At 49.4% G+C, this 21,502-nt stretch overlaps 1 pseudogene; it reads left to right on the forward strand.

The window, feature by feature from the left end:
- The window catches only part of LOC135537728 (tudor domain-containing protein 3-like), a 62,947-nt pseudogene extending 42,368 nt beyond the window's left edge, over positions 1-20,579 (forward strand).
- Positions 20,580-21,502: the final 923 nt, after the last annotated feature.

The raw sequence follows: 21,502 nt of genomic DNA on the forward strand, positions 1-21,502 counted from the left end.
GCCTCATATTCAGGTGTGAAGACACAGACTGACACAACGTGGTTTAGCCTTCAGGAAGGTCTGCTGCTCTCATATCAGCTCTTAAACCAGCGCAGTGCATTCACAGTGTCTTTAGTCCAGAGTGCAGATCTAGGATCAGGTCAGAACGGGCGGAGGAGGGAGGGAGGGAGGGACGGAAGGAGGGGGGAGGGAGGGAGGGACGGAAGGAGGGGGGAGGGAGGGAGGGACGGAAGGAGGGGGGAGGGAGGGACGGAAGGAGGGGGGAGGAGGAGGGACGGAAGGGGGGAGGGAGGGGGGGGGGGGGAGGGAGGGACGGAAGGAGGGGGGAGGGGGGAGGGAGGGAGGGACGGAAGGAGAGGGGGAGGGAGGGAGGGACGGAAGGAGGGGGAGGGGAGGGACGGAAGGATGGGGGAGGGAGGGGGAGGAGGGAGGGGACGGAAGGGGGGGGGGGGAGGGGGACGGCGGGAGGGAGGGGGAGGGGGGAGGGAGGGAGAGGAGGGACGGACGGACGGAGGGAGGTAGGTCGGTCGGGAGGGAGGGAGGGAGGGAGGGAGGGAGGGAGGGAGGGAGGGAGTGAGGAGGTAGGAGGGAAGGAGGGAGGGTGGCATGGTAGCTTAGTGGTTAGAGCGTTGGACTAGTAACGGTTGCAAGGTTGCAAGTTCAAACCCCCGAGCTGACAAGGTACAAATCCGTCGTTCTGCCCCTGAACAGGCAGTTAACCCACTGTTCCTAGTCCGTCAATGAAAATAAGTTTTCTCAACTGACTTGCCTAGTTAAATAAAGATAAATAAATAAAAAAAGAATAGAATCGTATTCAGTATGATTTAAATAAACAAACTGATGGTAGGTCTGTATGTGTGGCGGCAGAAGGAGAGGAGGGGCTAGAGTACCGGCGCGGGGAGATGGGCAGCCTCGGACCACCACGAGGACGCGGCCCACGGTCCAGTATTACCAGCCGCCCAGGGCCAGGGACTGACTGACCACATCATGACTGAGTTATGGTACGGACACAACACCTGGACACTACATGACTGAGTTACGGTACGGACAGGTTACACCTGGACACTACATGACTGAGTTACGGTACAGACACAACACCTGGACACTACATGACTGAGTTACGGTACGGACACAACACCTGGACACTACATGACTGAGTTACGGTACAGACACAACACCTGGACACTACATGACTGAGTTACGGTACAGACACAACACCTGGACACTACATGACTGAGTTACGGTACAGACACAACACCTGGACACTACATGACTGAGTTACGGTACAGACAGGTTACACCTGGACACTACATGACTGAGTTACGGTACGGACACAACACCTGGACACTACATGACTGAGTTACGGTACAGACACAACACCTGGACACTACATGACTGAGTTACGATACAGACAGGTTACACCTGGACACTACATGACTGAGTTATGACACCTGGACACTACATGACTGAGTTACGTACAGACACAACACCTGGACACTACATGACTGAGTTTGCGGACACAACACCTGGACACTACAGACAGGTTACACCTGGACACTACACTGTTACTACAGACACAACACCTGGACACTACATACGAGTTACGGACAGGTTACACCTGGACACTACATGACTGAGTTACGGTACGGACACAACACCTGGACACTACATGACTGAGTGGTACAGACACAACACCTGGACACTACATGACTGAGTTAGACGGACAGGTTACACCTGGACACTACATGACTGAGAGTTACGGACAGGTACAGACACAGTTACACCTGGACACTACATGACTGAGTTACGGTACGGACACAACACCTGGACACTACACTGACTGAGTGGACACTACATGACTGAGTTACGGACACAACACCTGGACACTACATGACTGAGTTACGGTACAGACACAACACCTGGACACTACATGACTGAGTTACGGTACAGACACAACACCTGGACACTACATGACTGAGTTACGGTACAGACACAACACCTGGACACTACATGACTGAGTTACGGTACAGACACAACACCTGGACACTACATGACTGAGTTACTGTACAGACACAACACCTGGACACTACAGACAGGTTACACCTGGACACTACATGACTGAGTTACGGTACAGACAGGGACACCTGGACACTACATGACCTGACACAACACCTGGACACTACATGACTGAGTTACGGTACGGACACAACACCTGGACACTACATGACTGAGTTACGGTACAGACACAACACCTGGACACTACATGACTGAGTTACGGTACAGACACAACACCTGGACACTACATGACTGAGTTACGGTACAGACACAGACACCCCTGGACACACTGAGTTACGGACACTACACCTGGACACTGACTGAGTTACGGTACAGACACAACACCTGGACACTACATGACTGAGTTACGGTACAGACACCTGGTTACACCTGGACACTACATGACTGAGTTACGGTACAGACACAACACCTGGACACTACATGACTGAGTTACGGTACAGACACAACACCTGGACACTACATGACTGAGTTACGGTACAGACAGTGACACCTGGACACTACATGACTGAGTTACGGTACAGACAGGTTACACCTGGACACTACATGACTGAGTTACGGTACAGACACAACACCTGGACACTACATGACTGAGTTACGGTACAGACACAACACCTGGACACTACATGACTGAGTTACGGTACAGACACAACACCTGGACACTACATGACTGAGTTACGGTACAGACACAACACCTGGACACTACATGACTGAGTTACGGTACAGACACAACACCTGGACACTACATGACTGAGTTACGGTACAGACACAACACCTGGACACTACATGACTGAGTTACGGTACGGACACAACACCTGGACACTACATGAGGTTGCGGTACGGACAGGTTACACCTGGACACTACATGACTGAGTTACGGTACAGACACAACACCTGGACACTACATGACTGAGTTACGGTACAGACACAACACCTGGACACTACATGACAGTACAGACACAACACCTGGACACTACATGACTGAGTTACGGTACAGACACAGGTTACACCTGGACACTACATGACTGAGTTACGGACAGACACAACACCTGGACACTACATGACTGAGTTACGGTACAGACAGGTTACACCTGGACACTACATGACTGAGTTACGGTACAGACACAACACCTGGACACTACATGACAGGTAGCGGACACACAACACCTGGACACTACATGACTGAGTTACGGTACAGACAGGTTACACCTGGACACTACATGACTGAGGTACAGACAGGTTACACCTGGACACTACATGACTGAGTTACGGTACGGACACAACACTGGACACTACATGACTGAGTTACGGTACAGACACAACACCTGGACACTACATGACTGAGTTACGGTACAGACAGGTACACCTGGACACTACATGACTGAGTTACGGTACAGACACAACACCTGGACACTACATGACTGAGTTACGGTACAGACACAACACCTGGACACTACATGACTGAGTTACGGTACAGACACAACACCTGGACACTACATGACTGAGTTACGGTACGGACACAACACCTGGACACTACATGACTGAGTTACGGTACAGACAGGTTACACCTGGACACTACATGACTGAGTTACGGTACAGACAGGTTACACCTGGACACTACATGACTGAGTTACGGTACAGACACAACACCTGGACACATGACTGAGTTACTGTACAGACACAACACCTGGACACTACATGACTGAGTTACGGTACAGACACAACACCTGGACACACCTGGACACTACATGACTGAGTTAGTTACAGACACAACACCTGGACACTACATGACTGAGTTACGGACGGACAACACCTGGACACTACATGACTGAGTTACGGTACAGACACAACACCTGGACACTACATGACTGAGTTACGGTACAGACAGGTTACACCTGGACACTACATGACTGAGTTACGGTACAGACAGGTGACACCTGGACACTACATGACTGAGTTACGGTACAGACACAACACCTGGACACATGACCGGTGGACACTACATGACTGAGTTACGGTACAGACAGGTGACACCTGGACACTACATGACCTGACACAACACCTGGACACTACATGACTGAGTTACGGTACAGACACAACACCTGGACACTACATGACTGAGTTACGGTACAGACACAACACCTGGACACTACATGACTGAGTTACGGTACAGACAGGTTACACCTGGACACTACATGACTGAGTTACGGTACAGACACAACACCTGGACACTACATGACAGTACAGACAGGTTACACCTGGACACTACATGACTGAGTTACAGACACAACACCTGGACACTACATGACTGACGGTACGGACACAACACCTGGACACTACATGACTGAGTTACGGTACAGACACAACACCTGGACACTACATGACTGAGTTACGGTACAGACACAACACCTGGACACTACATGACTGAGTTATGGTACAGACACAACACCTGGACACTACATGACTGAGTTACGACAGGTTACACCTGGACACAGACAGGTTACACCTGGACACTACATGATGACTGAGGTTACACCTGGACACTACATGACAGTTACGGTACAGACAGGTGACACCTGGACACTACATGACTGAGTTACGGTACAGACACAACACCTGGACACTACATGACTGAGTTACGGACACAACACCTGGACACTACATGACTGAGTTACGGTACAGACAGGACACAACACCTGGACACTACATGACTGACCTGGTTACTGGTACAGACACAACACCTGGACACTACATGACTGAGTTACGGTACAGACACAACACCTGGACACTACATGACTGAGTTACGGTACAGACACAACACCTGGACACTACATGACTGAGGACACAGGTTACACCTGGACACTACATGACTGAGTTACGGTACAGACAGGTTACACCTGGACACTACATGACTGAGTTTACGGTACACCTGGACACAACACCTGGACACCTACATGACTGAGTTACGGTACAGACACAACACCTGGACACTACATGACTGAGTTACGGTACAGACACAACACCTGGACAGGTTACACCTGGACACTACATGACTGAGTTACGGTACAGACACAACACCTGGACACTACATGACTGAGTTACGGTACAGACACAACACCTGGACACTACATGACTGAGTTACGGTACAGACACAACACCTGGACACTACATGACTGAGTTACGGTACAGACAGGTTACACCTGGACACTACATGACTGAGTTACGGTACAGACAGGTGACACCTGGACACTACATGACGGTGGCGGACGGTACAACACCTGGACACTACATGACTGAGTTACGGTACAGACACAACACCTGGACACTACATGACTGAGTTACGGTACAGACACAACACCTGGACACTACATGACTGAGTTACGGTACAGACACAACACCTGGACACTACATGACTGAGTTACGGTACAGACAGGTTACACCTGGACACTACATGACTGAGTTACGGTACAGACACAACACCTGGACACTACATGACTGAGTTACGGTACAGACAGGTTACACCTGGACACTACATGACTGAGTTACGGTACAGACAGGTTACACCTGGACACTACATGACTGAGTTACGGTACAGACACAACACCTGGACACTACATGACTGAGTTACGGTACAGACACAACACCTGGACACTACATGACTGAGTTACGGTACAGACACAACACCTGGACACTACATGACTGAGTTACGGTACAGACACAACACCTGGACACTACATGACTGAGTTACGGTACAGACACAACACCTGGACACTACATGACTGAGTTACGGTACAGACACCTGGACACTACACACCTGGACACTACATGACTGAGTTACGGTACAGACACAACACCTGGACACTACATGACTGAGTTACGGTACAGACACAACACCTGGACACTACATGACTGAGTTACAGACACAACACCTGGACACTACGCATGACAGGTGACACCTGGACACTACATGACTGAGTTTACGGACACAACACCTACAGACAGGTTACACCTGGACACTACATGACTGACTACAGACACAACACCTGGTTGACTGGTACAGACACAACACCTGGACACTACATGACTGAGTTACGGTACAGACAACACCTGGACACTACATGACTGAGTTACGGTACAGACAGGTGACACCTGGACACTACATGACTGAGTTACGGTACGGACACAACACCTGGACACTACATGACTGAGTTACGGTACAGACACAACACCTGGACACTACATGACTGAGTTACGGTACAGACACAACACCTGGACACTACATGACTGAGTTACGGTACAGACACAACACCTGGACACTACATGACTGAGTTACGGTACAGACACAACACCTGGACACTACATGAGACTGAGTTACGGACACAGACAGGTTACACCTGGACACTACATGACTGAGTTACGGTACAGACACAACACCTGGACACTACATGACTGAGTTACGGTACGGGACAGGTTACACCTGGACACTACATGACTGAGTTACGGTACAGACACAACACCTGGACACTACATGACTGAGTTACGGTACAGACAGGTGACACCTGGACACTACATGACTGAGTTACGGTACAGACAGGTTACACCTGGACACTACATGACTGAGTTACGGTACAGACACAACACCTGGACACTACATGACTGAGTTACGGTACAGACAGGTTACACCTGGACACTACATGACTGAGTTACGGTACAGACAGGTTACACCTGGACACTACATGACTGAGTTACGGTACAGACACAACACCTGGACACTACATGACTGAGTTACGGTACGGACACAACACCTGGACACTACATGACTGAGTTACGGTACAGACACAACACCTGGACACTACATGACTGAGTTACTGTACAGACACAACACCTGGACACTACATGACTGAGTTACGGTACGGACAGGTTACACCTGGACACTACATGACTGAGTTACGGTACAGACACAACACCTGGACACTACATGACTGAGTTATGGTACAGACACAACACAACCTGGACACTACATGACTGAGTTACTGAGTTACGGACAGGTGACACCTGGACACTACATGACTGAGTTACGGTACAGACAGGTTACACCTGGACACTACATGACTGAGTTACGGTACGGACAGGTGACACCTGGACACTACATGATGAGTTACGGTACAGACAGGTGACACCTGGACACTACATGACTGAGTTACGGTACAGACACAACACCTGGACACTACATGACTGAGTTACGGTACAGACACAACACCTGGACACTACATGACTGAGTTACGGTACAGACACACAACACCTGGACACTACATGACTGAGTTACGGTACAGACACAACACCTGGACACTACATGACTGAGTTACTGGTACATGACTGAGTTACGGACACAACACCTGGACACTACATGACTGAGTTACGGTACAGACAGGTTACACCTGGACACTACATGACTGAGTTACGGTACAGACACAACACCTGGACACTACATGACTGAGTTACGGTACAGTTACACCTGGACACTACATGACTGAGTTATGGTACAGACAACACCTGACACTACATGACTGAGTTACGGTACAGACACAACACCTGGACACTACATGACTGAGTTACGGTACAGACACAACACCTGGACACTACATGACTGAGTTACGGTACAGACACAACACCTGGACACTACATGACTGAGTTACGGTACAGACAGGTTACACCTGGACACTACATGACTGAGTTACGGTACAGACACAACACCTGGACACTACATGACTGAGTTACGGTACAGACACAACACCTGGACACTACATGACTGAGTTACGGTACAGACAGGTGACACCTGGACACTACATGACTGAGTTACGGTACAGACACAACACCTGGACACTACATGACTGAGTTACGGTACAGACAGGTTACACCTGGACACTACATGACTGAGTTACGGTACAGACAGGTTACACCTGGACACTACATGACTGAGTTACGGTACAGACACAACACCTGGACACTACATGACTGAGTTACGGTACAGACACAACACCTGGACACTACATGACTGAGTTACGGTACAGACACAACACCTGGACACTACATGACTGAGTTACGGTACAGACACAACACCTGGACACAACAGACAGGTGACACCTGGACGGTACAGACACAACACCTGGACACTACATGACTGAGTTACGGTACAGACACAACACCTGGACACTACATGACTGAGTTACGGTACAGACACAACACCTGGACACTACATGACTGAGTTACGGTACAGACACAACACCTGGACACTACATGACTGAGTTACGGTACAGACACAACACCTGGACACTACATGACTGAGTTACGGTACAGACACAACACCTGGACACTACATGACTGTACAGTTACATGACTGAGTTACGGTACAGACACAACACCTGGACACTACATGACTGAGTTACGGTACAGACACAACACCTGGACACTACATGACTGAGTTACGGTACAGACAGGTTACACCTGGACACTACATGACTGAGTTACGGTACAGACACAACACCTGGACACTACATGACTGAGTTACGGTACAGACACAACACCTGGACACTACATGACTGAGTTACGGTACAGACAGGTTACACCTGGACACTACATGACTGAGTTACGGTACAGACACAACACCTGGACACTACATGACTGAGTTACTGGACACTACAGACAGGTTACACCTGGACACTACATGACTGAGTTACGGTACAGACACAACACCTGGACACTACATGACTGAGTTACGGTACAGACAGGTTACACCTGGACACTACATGACTGAGTTACGGTACAGACACAACACCTGGACACTACATGACTGAGTTACGGTACAGACACAACACCTGGACACTACATGACTGAGTTACGGTACAGACAGGTTACACCTGGACACTACATGACTGAGTTACGGTACAGACACAACACCTGGACACTACATGACTGAGTTACGGTACAGACAGGTTACACCTGGACACTACATGACTGAGTTACTGAGGTACAGACAGGTTACACCTGGACACTACATGACTGAGTTACGGTACAGACACAACACCTGGACACTACATGACTGAGTTACGGTACGGACACAACACCTGGACACTACATGACTGAGTTACGGTACAGACACAACACCTGGACACTACATGACTGAGTTACTGTACAGACACAACACCTGGACACTACATGACTGAGTTACGGTACGGACAGGTTACACCTGGACACTACATGACTGAGTTACGGTACAGACACAACACCTGGACACTACATGACTGAGTTACGGTACAGACACAACACCTGGACACTACATGACTGAGTTACGTACAGACACAACACCTGGACACGGACAGGTGACACCTGGACACTACATGACTGAGTTACGGTACAGACAGGTTACACCTGGACACTACATGACTGAGTTACGGTACAGACACAACACCTGGGACAGGTGACACCTGGACACTACATGACTGAGTTACGGTACAGACAGGTGACACCTGGACACTACATGACTGAGTTACGGTACGGACACAACACCTGGACACTACATGACTGAGTTACGGTACAGACACAACACCTGGACACTACATGACTGAGTTACGGTACAGACACAACACCTGGACACTACATGACTGAGTTACGGTACAGACACAACACCTGGACACTACATGACTGAGTTACGGTACAGACACAACACCTGGACACTACATGACTGAGTTACGGTACAGACAGGTTACACCTGGACACTACATGACTGAGTTACGGTACAGACACAACACCTGGACACTACATGACTGAGTTACGGTACCGGACGGACAGGTTACACCTGGACACTACATGACTGAGTTACGGTACGGACACAACACCTGGACACTACATGACTGAGTTACGGTACAGACAGGTGACACCTGGACACTACATGACTGAGTTATGGTACAGACAGGTTACACCTGGACACTACATGACTGAGTTACGGTACAGACAGGTTACACCTGGACACTACATGACTGAGTTACGGTACAGACAGGTTACACCTGGACACTACATGACTGAGTTATGGTACAGACAGGTGACACCTGGACACTACATGACTGAGTTACGGTACAGACACAACACCTGGACACTACATGACTGAGTTACGGTACAGACAGGTTACACCTGGACACTACATGACTGAGTTACGGTACAGACAGGTGACACCTGGACACTACATGACTGAGTTACGGAATGCGGACACACACACACCTGGACACTACATGACTGAGTTACGGTACAGACACAACACCTGGACACTACATGACTGAGTTACGGTACAGACACAACACCTGGACACTACATGACTGAGTTACTGGTACAGACACAACACCTGGACACTACATGACTGAGTTACGGTACAGACACAACACCTGGACACTACATGACTGAGTTACGGTACAGACACAACACCTGGACACTACATGACTGAGTTACGGTACAGACACAACACCTGGACACTACATGACTGAGTTACGGTACAGACACAACACCTGGACACTACATGACTGAGTTACGGTACAGACACAACACCTGGACACTACATGACTGAGTTACGGTACAGACACAACACCTGGACACTACATGACTGAGTTACGGTACAGACACAACACCTGGACACTACATGACTGAGTTACGGTACAGACACAACACCTGGACACTACATGACTGAGTTACGGTACAGACAGGTTACACCTGGACACTACATGACTGAGTTACGGTACAGACACAACACCTGGACACTACATGACTGAGTTACGGTACAGACACAACACCTGGACACTACATGACTGAGTTACGGTACAGACAGGTTACACCTGGACACTACATGACTGAGTTACGGTACAGACACAACACCTGGACACTACATGACTGAGTTACGGTACAGACAGGTTACACCTGGACACTACATGACTGAGTTACGGTACAGACAGGTGACACCTGGACACTACATGACTGAGTTACGGTACAGACACAACACCTGGACACTACATGACTGAGTTACGGTACAGACACAACACCTGGACACTACATGACTGAGTTACGGTACAGACACAACACCTGGACACTACATGACTGAGTTACGGTACAGACACAACACCTGGACACTACATGACTGAGTTACGGTACAGACACAACACCTGGACACTACATGACTGAGTTACGGTACAGACACAACACCTGGACACTACATGACTGAGTTACGGTACAGACACAACACCTGGACACTACATGACTGAGTTACGGTACAGACACAACACCTGGACACTACATGACTGAGTTACGGTACAGACACAACACCTGGACACTACATGACTGAGTTACGGTACAGACAGGTTACACCTGGACACTACATGACTGAGTTACGGTACGGACACAACACCTGGACACTACATGACTGAGTTACGGTACAGACAGGTTACACCTGGACACTACATGACTGAGTTACGGTACAGACACAACACCTGGACACTACATGACTGAGTTACGGTACGGACACAACACCTGGACACTACATGACTGAGTTACGGTACAGACACAACACCTGGACACTACATGACTGAGTTACGGTACAGACACAACACCTGGACACTACATGACTGAGTTACGGTACGGACACAACACCTGGACACTACATGACTGAGTTACTGTACTGACACAACACCTGGACACTACATGACTGAGTTACGGTACAGACACAACACCTGGACACTACATGACTGAGTTACGGTACAGACACAACACCTGGACACTACATGACTGAGTTACGGTACAGACACAACACCTGGACACTACATGACTGAGTTACGGTACAGACACAACACCTGGACACTACATGACTGAGTTACGGTACAGACACAACACCTGGACACTACATGACTGAGTTACGGTACAGACAGGTTACACCTGGACACTACATGACTGAGTTACGGTACAGACACAACACCTGGACACTACATGACTGAGTTACGGTACAGACACAACACCTGGACACTACATGACTGAGTTACGGTACAGACAGGTTACACCTGGACACTACATGACTGAGTTACGGTACAGACACAACACCTGGACACTACATGACTGAGTTACGGTACAGACAGGTTACACCTGGACACTACATGACTGAGTTACGGTACAGACAGGTTACACCTGGACACTACATGACTGAGTTACGGTACAGACACAACACCTGGACACTACATGACTGAGTTACGGTACGGACACAACACCTGGACACTACATGACTGAGTTACGGTACAGACACAACACCTGGACACTACATGACTGAGTTACTGTACAGACACAACACCTGGACACTACATGACTGAGTTACGGTACGGACAGGTTACATCTGGACACTACATGACTGAGTTACGGTACAGACACAACACCTGGACACTACATGACTGAGTTACGGTACAGACACAACACCTGGACACTACATGACTGAGTTACGGTACGGACAGGTGACACCTGGACACTACATGACTGAGTTACGGTACAGACAGGTTACACCTGGACACTACATGACTGAGTTACGGTACGGACAGGTGACACCTGGACACTACATGACTGAGTTACGGTACAGACAGTTGACACCTGGACACTACATGACTGAGTTACGGTACGGACACAACACCTGGACACTACATGACTGAGTTACGGTACAGACACAACACCTGGACACTACATGACTGAGTTACGGTACAGACACAACACCTGGACACTACATGACTGAGTTACGGTACAGACACAACACCTGGACACTACATGACTGAGTTACGGTACAGACACAACACCTGGACACTACATGACTGAGTTACGGTACAGACAGGTTACACCTGGACACTACATGACTGAGTTACGGTACAGACACAACACCTGGACACTACATGACTGAGTTACGGTACGGACAGGTTACACCTGGACACTACATGACTGAGTTACGGTACGGACACAACACCTGGACACTACATGACTGAGTTACGGTACAGACAGGTGACACCTGGACACTACATGACTGAGTTATGGTACAGACAGGTTACACCTGGACACTACATGACTGAGTTACGGTACAGACAGGTTACACCTGGACACTACATGACTGAGTTACGGTACAGACAGGTTACACCTGGACACTACATGACTGAGTTATGGTACAGACAGGTGACACCTGGACACTACATGACTGAGTTACGGTACAGACACAACACCTGGACACTACATGACTGAGTTACGGTACAGACAGGTTACACCTGGACACTACATGACTGAGTTACGGTACAGACAGGTGACACCTGGACACTACATGACTGAGTTACGGTACGGACACAACACCTGGACACTACATGACTGAGTTACGGTACAGACACAACACCTGGACACTACATGACTGAGTTACGGTACAGACACAACACCTGGACACTACATGACTGAGTTACGGTACAGACACAACACCTGGACACTACATGACTGAGTTACGGTACAGACACAACACCTGGACACTACATGACTGAGTTACGGTACAGACACAACACCTGGACACTACATGACTGAGTTACGGTACAGACACAACACCTGGACACTACATGACTGAGTTACGGTACAGACACAACACCTGGACACTACATGACTGAGTTACGGTACAGACACAACACCTGGACACTACATGACTGAGTTACGGTACAGACACAACACCTGGACACTACATGACTGAGTTACGGTACAGACACAACACCTGGACACTACATGACTGAGTTACGGTACAGACACAACACCTGGACACTACATGACTGAGTTACGGTACAGACAGGTTACACCTGGACACTACATGACTGAGTTACGGTACAGACACAACACCTGGACACTACATGACTGAGTTACGGTACAGACAGGTTACACCTGGACACTACATGACTGAGTTACGGTACAGACACAACACCTGGACACTACATGACTGAGTTACGGTACGGACACAACACCTGGACACTACATGACTGAGTTACGGTACAGACACAACACCTGGACACTACATGACTGAGTTACGGTACAGACAGGTTACACCTGGACACTACATGACTGAGTTACGGTACAGACACAACACCTGGACACTACATGACTGAGTTACGGTACAGACACAACACCTGGACACTACATGACTGAGTTACGGTACAGACACAACACCTGGACACTACATGACTGAGTTACGGTACGGACAGGTGACACCTGGACACTACATGACTGAGTTACGGTACAGACAGGTTACACCTGGACACTACATGACTGAGTTACGGTACAGACAGGTTACACCTGGACACTACATGACTGAGTTACGATGTACGGACACAACACCTGGACACTACATGACTGAGTTACGGTACAGACAGGTTACACCTGGACACTACATGACTGAGTTACGGTACAGACACAACACCTGGACACTACATGACTGAGTTACGGTACAGACACAACACCTGGACACTACATGACTGAGTTACGGTACGGACAGGTGACACCTGGACACTACATGACTGAGTTACGGTACAGACAGGTTACACCTGGACACTACATGACTGAGTTACGGTACGGACAGGTGACACCTGGACACTACATGACTGAGTTACGGTACAGACAGGTGACACCTGGACACTACATGACTGAGTTACGGTACGGACACAACACCTGGACACTACATGACTGAGTTACGGTACAGACACAACACCTGGACACTACATGACTGAGTTACGGTACAGACACAACACCTGGACACTACATGACTGAGTTACGGTACAGACACAACACCTGGACACTACATGACTGAGTTACGGTACAGACACAACACCTGGACACTACATGACTGAGTTACGGTACAGACAGGTTACACCTGGACACTACATGACTGAGTTACGGTACAGACACAACACCTGGACACTACATGACTGAGTTACGGTACGGACAGGTTACACCTGGACACTACATGACTGAGTTGCAGTACGGACACAACACCTGGACACTACATGACTGAGTTACGGTACAGACAGGTGACACCTGGACACTACATGACTGAGTTATGGTACAGACAGGTTACACCTGGACACTACATGACTGAGTTACGGTACAGACAGGTTACACCTGGACACTACATGACTGAGTTACGGTACAGACAGGTTACACCTGGACACTACATGACTGAGTTATGGTACAGACAGGTGACACCTGGACACTACATGACTGAGTTACGGTACAGACACAACACCTGGACACTACATGACTGAGTTACGGTACAGACAGGTTACACCTGGACACTACATGACTGAGTTACGGTACAGACAGGTGACACCTGGACACTACATGACTGAGTTACGGTACGGACACAACACCTGGACACTACATGACTGAGTTACGGTACAGACACAACACCTGGACACTACATGACTGAGTTACGGTACAGACACAACACCTGGACACTACATGACTGAGTTACGGTACAGACACAACACCTGGACACTACATGACTGAGTTACGGTACAGACACAACACCTGGACACTACATGACTGAGTTACGGTACAGACACAACACCTGGACACTACATGACTGAGTTACGGTACAGACACAACACCTGGACACTACATGACTGAGTTACGGTACAGACACAACACCTGGACACTACATGACTGAGTTACGGTACAGACACAACACCTGGACACTACATGACTGAGTTACGGTACAGACACAACACCTGGACACTACATGACTGAGTTACGGTACAGACACAACACCTGGACACTACATGACTGAGTTACGGTACAGACACAACACCTGGACACTACATGACTGAGTTACGGTACAGACAGGTTACACCTGGACACTACATGACTGAGTTACGGTACAGACACAACACCTGGACACTACATGACTGAGTTACGGTACAGACAGGTTACACCTGGACACTACATGACTGAGTTACGGTACAGACACAACACCTGGACACTACATGACTGAGTTACGGTACGGACACAACACCTGGACACTACATGACTGAGTTACGGTACAGACACAACACCTGGACACTACATGACTGAGTTACGGTACAGACAGGTTACACCTGGACACTACATGACTGAGTTACGGTACAGACACAACACCTGGACACTACATGACTGAGTTACGGTACAGACACAACACCTGGACACTACATGACTGAGTTACGGTACAGACACAACACCTGGACACTACATGACTGAGTTACGGTACGGACAGGTGACACCTGGACACTACATGACTGAGTTACGGTACAGACAGGTTACACCTGGACACTACATGACTGAGTTACGGTACAGACAGGTTACACCTGGACACTACATGACTGAGTTACGGTACGGACACAACACCTGGACACTACATGACTGAGTTACGGTACAGACAGGTTACACCTGGACACTACATGACTGAGTTACGGTACAGACACAACACCTGGACACTACATGACTGAGTTACGGTACAGACACAACACCTGGACACTACATGACTGAGTTACGGTACAGACACAACACCTGGACACTACATGACTGAGTTACGGTACAGACACAACACCTGGACACTACATGACTGAGTTACGGTACAGACACAACACCTGGACACTACATGACTGAGTTACGGTACAGACACAACACCTGGACACTACATGACTGAGTTACGGTACAGACACAACACCTGGACACTACATGACTGAGTTACGGTACAGACACAACACCTGGACACTACATGACTGAGTTACGGTACAGACAGGTTACACCTGGACACTACATGACTGAGTTACGGTACAGACACAACACCTGGACACTACATGACTGAGTTACGGTACAGACAGGTTACACCTGGACACTACATGACTGAGTTACGGTACAGACACAACACCTGGACACTACATGACTGAGTTACGGTACAGACACAACACCTGGACACTACATGACTGAGTTACGGTACAGACACAACACCTGGACACTACATGACTGAGTTACGGTACAGACACAACACCTGGACACTACATGACTGAGTTACGGTACAGACACAACACCTGGACACTACATGACTGAGTTACGGTACGGACAGGTTACACCTGGACACTACATGACTGAGTTACGGTACAGACAGGTTACACCTGGACACTACATGACTGAGTTACGGTACAGACAGGTTACACCTGGACACTACATGACTGAGTTACGGTACGGACAGGTGACACCTGGACACTACATGACTGAGTTACGGTACAGACAGGTGACACCTGGACACTACATGACTGAGTTACGGTACGGACAGGTTACACCTGGACACTACATGACTGAGTTACGGTACAGACCGGTGACACCTGGACACTACATGACTGAGTTACAGTACGGACAGGTTACACCTGGACACTACATGACTGAGTTACGGTACAGACAGGTTACACCTGGACACTACATGACTGAGTTACGGTACAGACAGGTGACACCTGGACACTACATGACTGAGTTACAGTACGGACAGGTTACACCTGGACACTACATGACTGAGTTACGGTATAGACAGGTTACACCTGGACACTACATGACTGAGTTACTGTACGGACACAACAGCTGAACCCCTGGCCAGGTAAACACTATAGCAGTTTAGTCCCAAATGGCTCTCTGTTCCCTTGATAGTGCGCTACTGTTGACCAGATTGCTATGGGTTAGTCCTACGGGCCCTGGTCTATGGGTTAGTCCTACGGGCCCTGTTCTATGGGTTAGTCCTACGGGCCCTGGTCTATGGGTTAGTCCTACGGGCCCTGGTGTATGGGTTAGTCCTACGGGCCCTGGTCTATGGGTTAGTCCTACGGGTCCTGGTGTATGGGTTAGTCCTACGGGTCCTGGTGTATGGGTTAGTCCTACGGGCCCTGGTCTTTGGGTTAGTCCTACGGGTCCTGGTCTATGGGTTAGTCCTACGGGTCCTGGTCTATGGGTTAGTCCTACGGGCCCTGGTCTATGGGTTAGTCCTTCTGGCCCTGGTGTATGGGTTAGTCCTACGGGCCCTGGTGTATGGGTTAGTCCTACGGGCCCTGGTGTATGGGTTAGTCCTACGGGCCCTGGTGTATGGGTTAGTCCTACGGGTCCTGGTGTATGGGTTAGTCCTACGGGCCCTGGTGTATGGGGTAGTCCTACGGGCCCTGGTCTATGGGTTAGTCCTACGGGTCCTGGTCTATGGGTTAGTCCTACAGGCCCTGGTGTATGGGTTAGTCCTACGGGCCCTGGTCTATGGGTTAGTCCTACGGGCCCTGCTGTATGGGTTAGTCCTACGGGCCCTGGTCTATGGGTTAGTCCTACGGGTCTGGTCTATGGGTTAGTCCTACAGGCCCTGGTGTATGGGTTAGTCCTACGGGCCCTGGTCTATGGGTTAGTCCTCACGGGCCCTGCTATGGGTTAGTCCTACGGGCCCTGGTGTATGGGTTAGTCCTACGGGCCCTGGTCTATGGGTTAGTCCTTCGGGCCCTGGTCTATGGGTTAGTCCTTCGGGCCCTGGTCTATGGGCTAATCCTACAGTTCCTGGTCTATAGGTTAGTCCTACGGGCCCTGGTGTATGAGTTAGTCCTACGGGCCCTGGTCTATGGGTTAGTCCTACGGGCCCTGGTCTATGGGTTAGTCCTACGGGTCCTGGTCTACGGGTTAGTCCTATGGGCCCTGGTCTATGGGTTAGTCCTACGGGCCCTGGTCTATGGGTTAGTCCTACGGGTCCTGGTCTATAGGTTAGTCCTAAGGGCCCTGGTGTATGGGTTAGTCCTACGGGCCCTGGTCTATGGGTTAGTCCTACGGGCCCTGGTCTATGGGTTAGTCCTACGGGTCCTGGTCTATGGGTTAGTCCTACGGGCCCTGGTCTATGGGTTAGTCCTACAGGCCCTGGTCTATGGGTTAGTCCTACGGGTCCTGGTCTATGGGTCAGTCCTACAGGCCCTGGTGTATGGGTTAGTCCTACGGGCCCTGTTATATGGGTTAGTCCTACGGGCCCTGGTCTATGGGTTAGTCCTATGGGCCCTGGTCTATGGGTTAGTCCTACGGGCCCTGGTCTATGGGTTAGTCCTACGGGCCCTGGTGTATGGGTTAGTCCTACGGGCCCTGGTGTATGGGTTAGTCCTATGGGCCCTGGTCTATGGGTTAGTCCTACGGGACCTGGTCTATGGGTTAGTCCTACGGGCCCTGGTCTATGGGTTAGTCCTACGGGCCCTGGTCTATGGGTTAGTCCTACGGGCCCTGGTCTATGGTTTAGTCCTACAGGCCCTGGTCTATGGGTTAGTCCTACGGGCCCTGGTCTATGGGTTAGTCCTACAGGCCCTGGTCTATGGGTTAGTCTACAGGCCCTGGTCTATGGGTTAGTCTTACGGGCCCTGGTCTATGGGTTAATCCTATGGGCCCTGGTGTATGGGTTAGTCCTACGGGTCCTGGTCTATGGGTTAGTCCTACGGGTCCTGGTCTATGGGTTAGTCCTACGGGTCCTGGTCTATGGGTTAGTCCTACGGGTCCTGGTCTATGGGTTAGTCCTACGGGTCCTGGTCTATAGGTTAGTCGTATACAGGGTTGATGTTGGTTTGATGAGGTGATCTGATGAACTGAACACAGGGTTGATGGTGGTTTGATGAGGTGATCTGATGAGCTGAACACAGGGTTGATGGTGGTTTGATGAGGTGATCTGATGAGCTGAACACAGGGTTGATGCTGGTTTGATGAGGTGATCTGATGAGCTGAACACAGGGTTGATGGTGGTTTGATGAGGTGATCTGATGCACTGAACACAGGGTTGATGCTGGGTTGATGAGGTGATCTGATGAACTGAACACAGGGTTGATGGTGGTTTGATGAGGTGATCTGATGAGCTGAACACAGGGTTGATGGTGGGTTGATGAGGTGATCTGATGAACTGACAGTCTGTCTGTTTCCTTTTCCCCCCTCAGACGGAATCCACAAAGGATCCCAGAGGTCGACGGATCTGACCTCAAAAAACCCACATCTTTCTTCTCTCGGGGGTTTGCAAAATTCCCGCGACTTTCCCAGGTTTTTTTCCCAGAAATCCCTGTTTTTGAGGATTCCACGTCCTTATTGTTCCCTCCCGATTCCACAGAATCTTTCAACTGTGGATTTCTGAAAAACTGAGTTTTGGGAAAGTTAGTGGTATTTCTTTGCAGGCCTTCGCTCCTCTTCACCAAATACACGATGACCGACTCTTCCTCTGTGTCTTCCTCTGTGTTCACTTTGTGTCTCCATATCAAGAAGTGTGAAACATTCAGGAAAAGGGCTTGTCGCTCTAAAAGAGGCTGACAACGAGGACTCTCTAGCTAACAAACTTTGTAAAGCGCACAGCCACTGTACACGTGGGAAGATTTGTAAAATAGTTTATTATTAGACAAATAAAAATACTGGCTCCTGTATTTCTCTGGTTTTTATTTGTCTGATTTGAAATCTCTTATCCAATGAACTGTCTCATGTTGCACCATTAATGTCTCAGTCCGTGTGTTCCTGTCTGACAGCTCGGTCTGTTACTACAGTCCGTGTGTTCCTGTCTGACAGCTCGGTCTGCTACTACAGTCCATGTGTTCCTGTCTGACGGCTCGGTCTGTTACTACAGTCCGTGTGTTCCTGTCTGACAGCTCGGTCTGTTACTACAGTCCATGTGTTCCTGTCTGACGGCTCGGTCTGTTACTACAGTCCGTGTGTTCCTGTCTGACGGCTCGGTCTGTTACTACAGTCCATGTGTTCCTGTCTGACAGCTCGGTCTGTTACTACAGTCCGTGTGTTCCTGTCTGACAGCTCGGTCTGTTACTACAGTCCGTGTGTTCCTGTCTGACAGCTCGGTCTGTTACTACAGTCCATGTGTTCCTGTCTGACAGCTCGGTCTGTTACTACAGTCCATGTGTTCCTGTCTGACGGCTCGGTCTGCTACTACAGTCCATGTGTTCCTGTCTGACGGCTCGGTCTGTTACTACAGTCCATGTGTTCCTGTCTGACAGCTCGGTCTGTTACTACAGTCCATGTGTTCCTGTCTGACAGCTCAGTCTGTTACTACAGTCCATGTGTTCCTGTCTGACAGCTCGGTCTGTTACTACAGTCCGTGTGTTCCTGTCTGACAGCTCGGTCTGTTACTACAGTCCATGTGTTCCTCTCCTTTCTCAGGCAGCTCAAGGTTAATGTTTGTTTCCGTCTGTCTGTCCGTCTGTCTTGTCTGTCTTGTCTGTCTGTCTGTCTGTCTGTCTGTCTGTCTGTCTGTCTGTCTGTCTGTCTGTCTGTCTGTCTGTCTGTCTGTCTATCTATCCATCCATCCTGCTAGATAGGTTTCTATATTACTGTCTGTCCA

The sequence above is a fragment of the Oncorhynchus masou genome, unplaced genomic scaffold (genome assembly GCF_036934945.1).
Source record: "Oncorhynchus masou masou isolate Uvic2021 unplaced genomic scaffold, UVic_Omas_1.1 unplaced_scaffold_825, whole genome shotgun sequence".
In the NCBI taxonomy this organism is placed as follows: domain Eukaryota; kingdom Metazoa; phylum Chordata; class Actinopteri; order Salmoniformes; family Salmonidae; genus Oncorhynchus; species Oncorhynchus masou.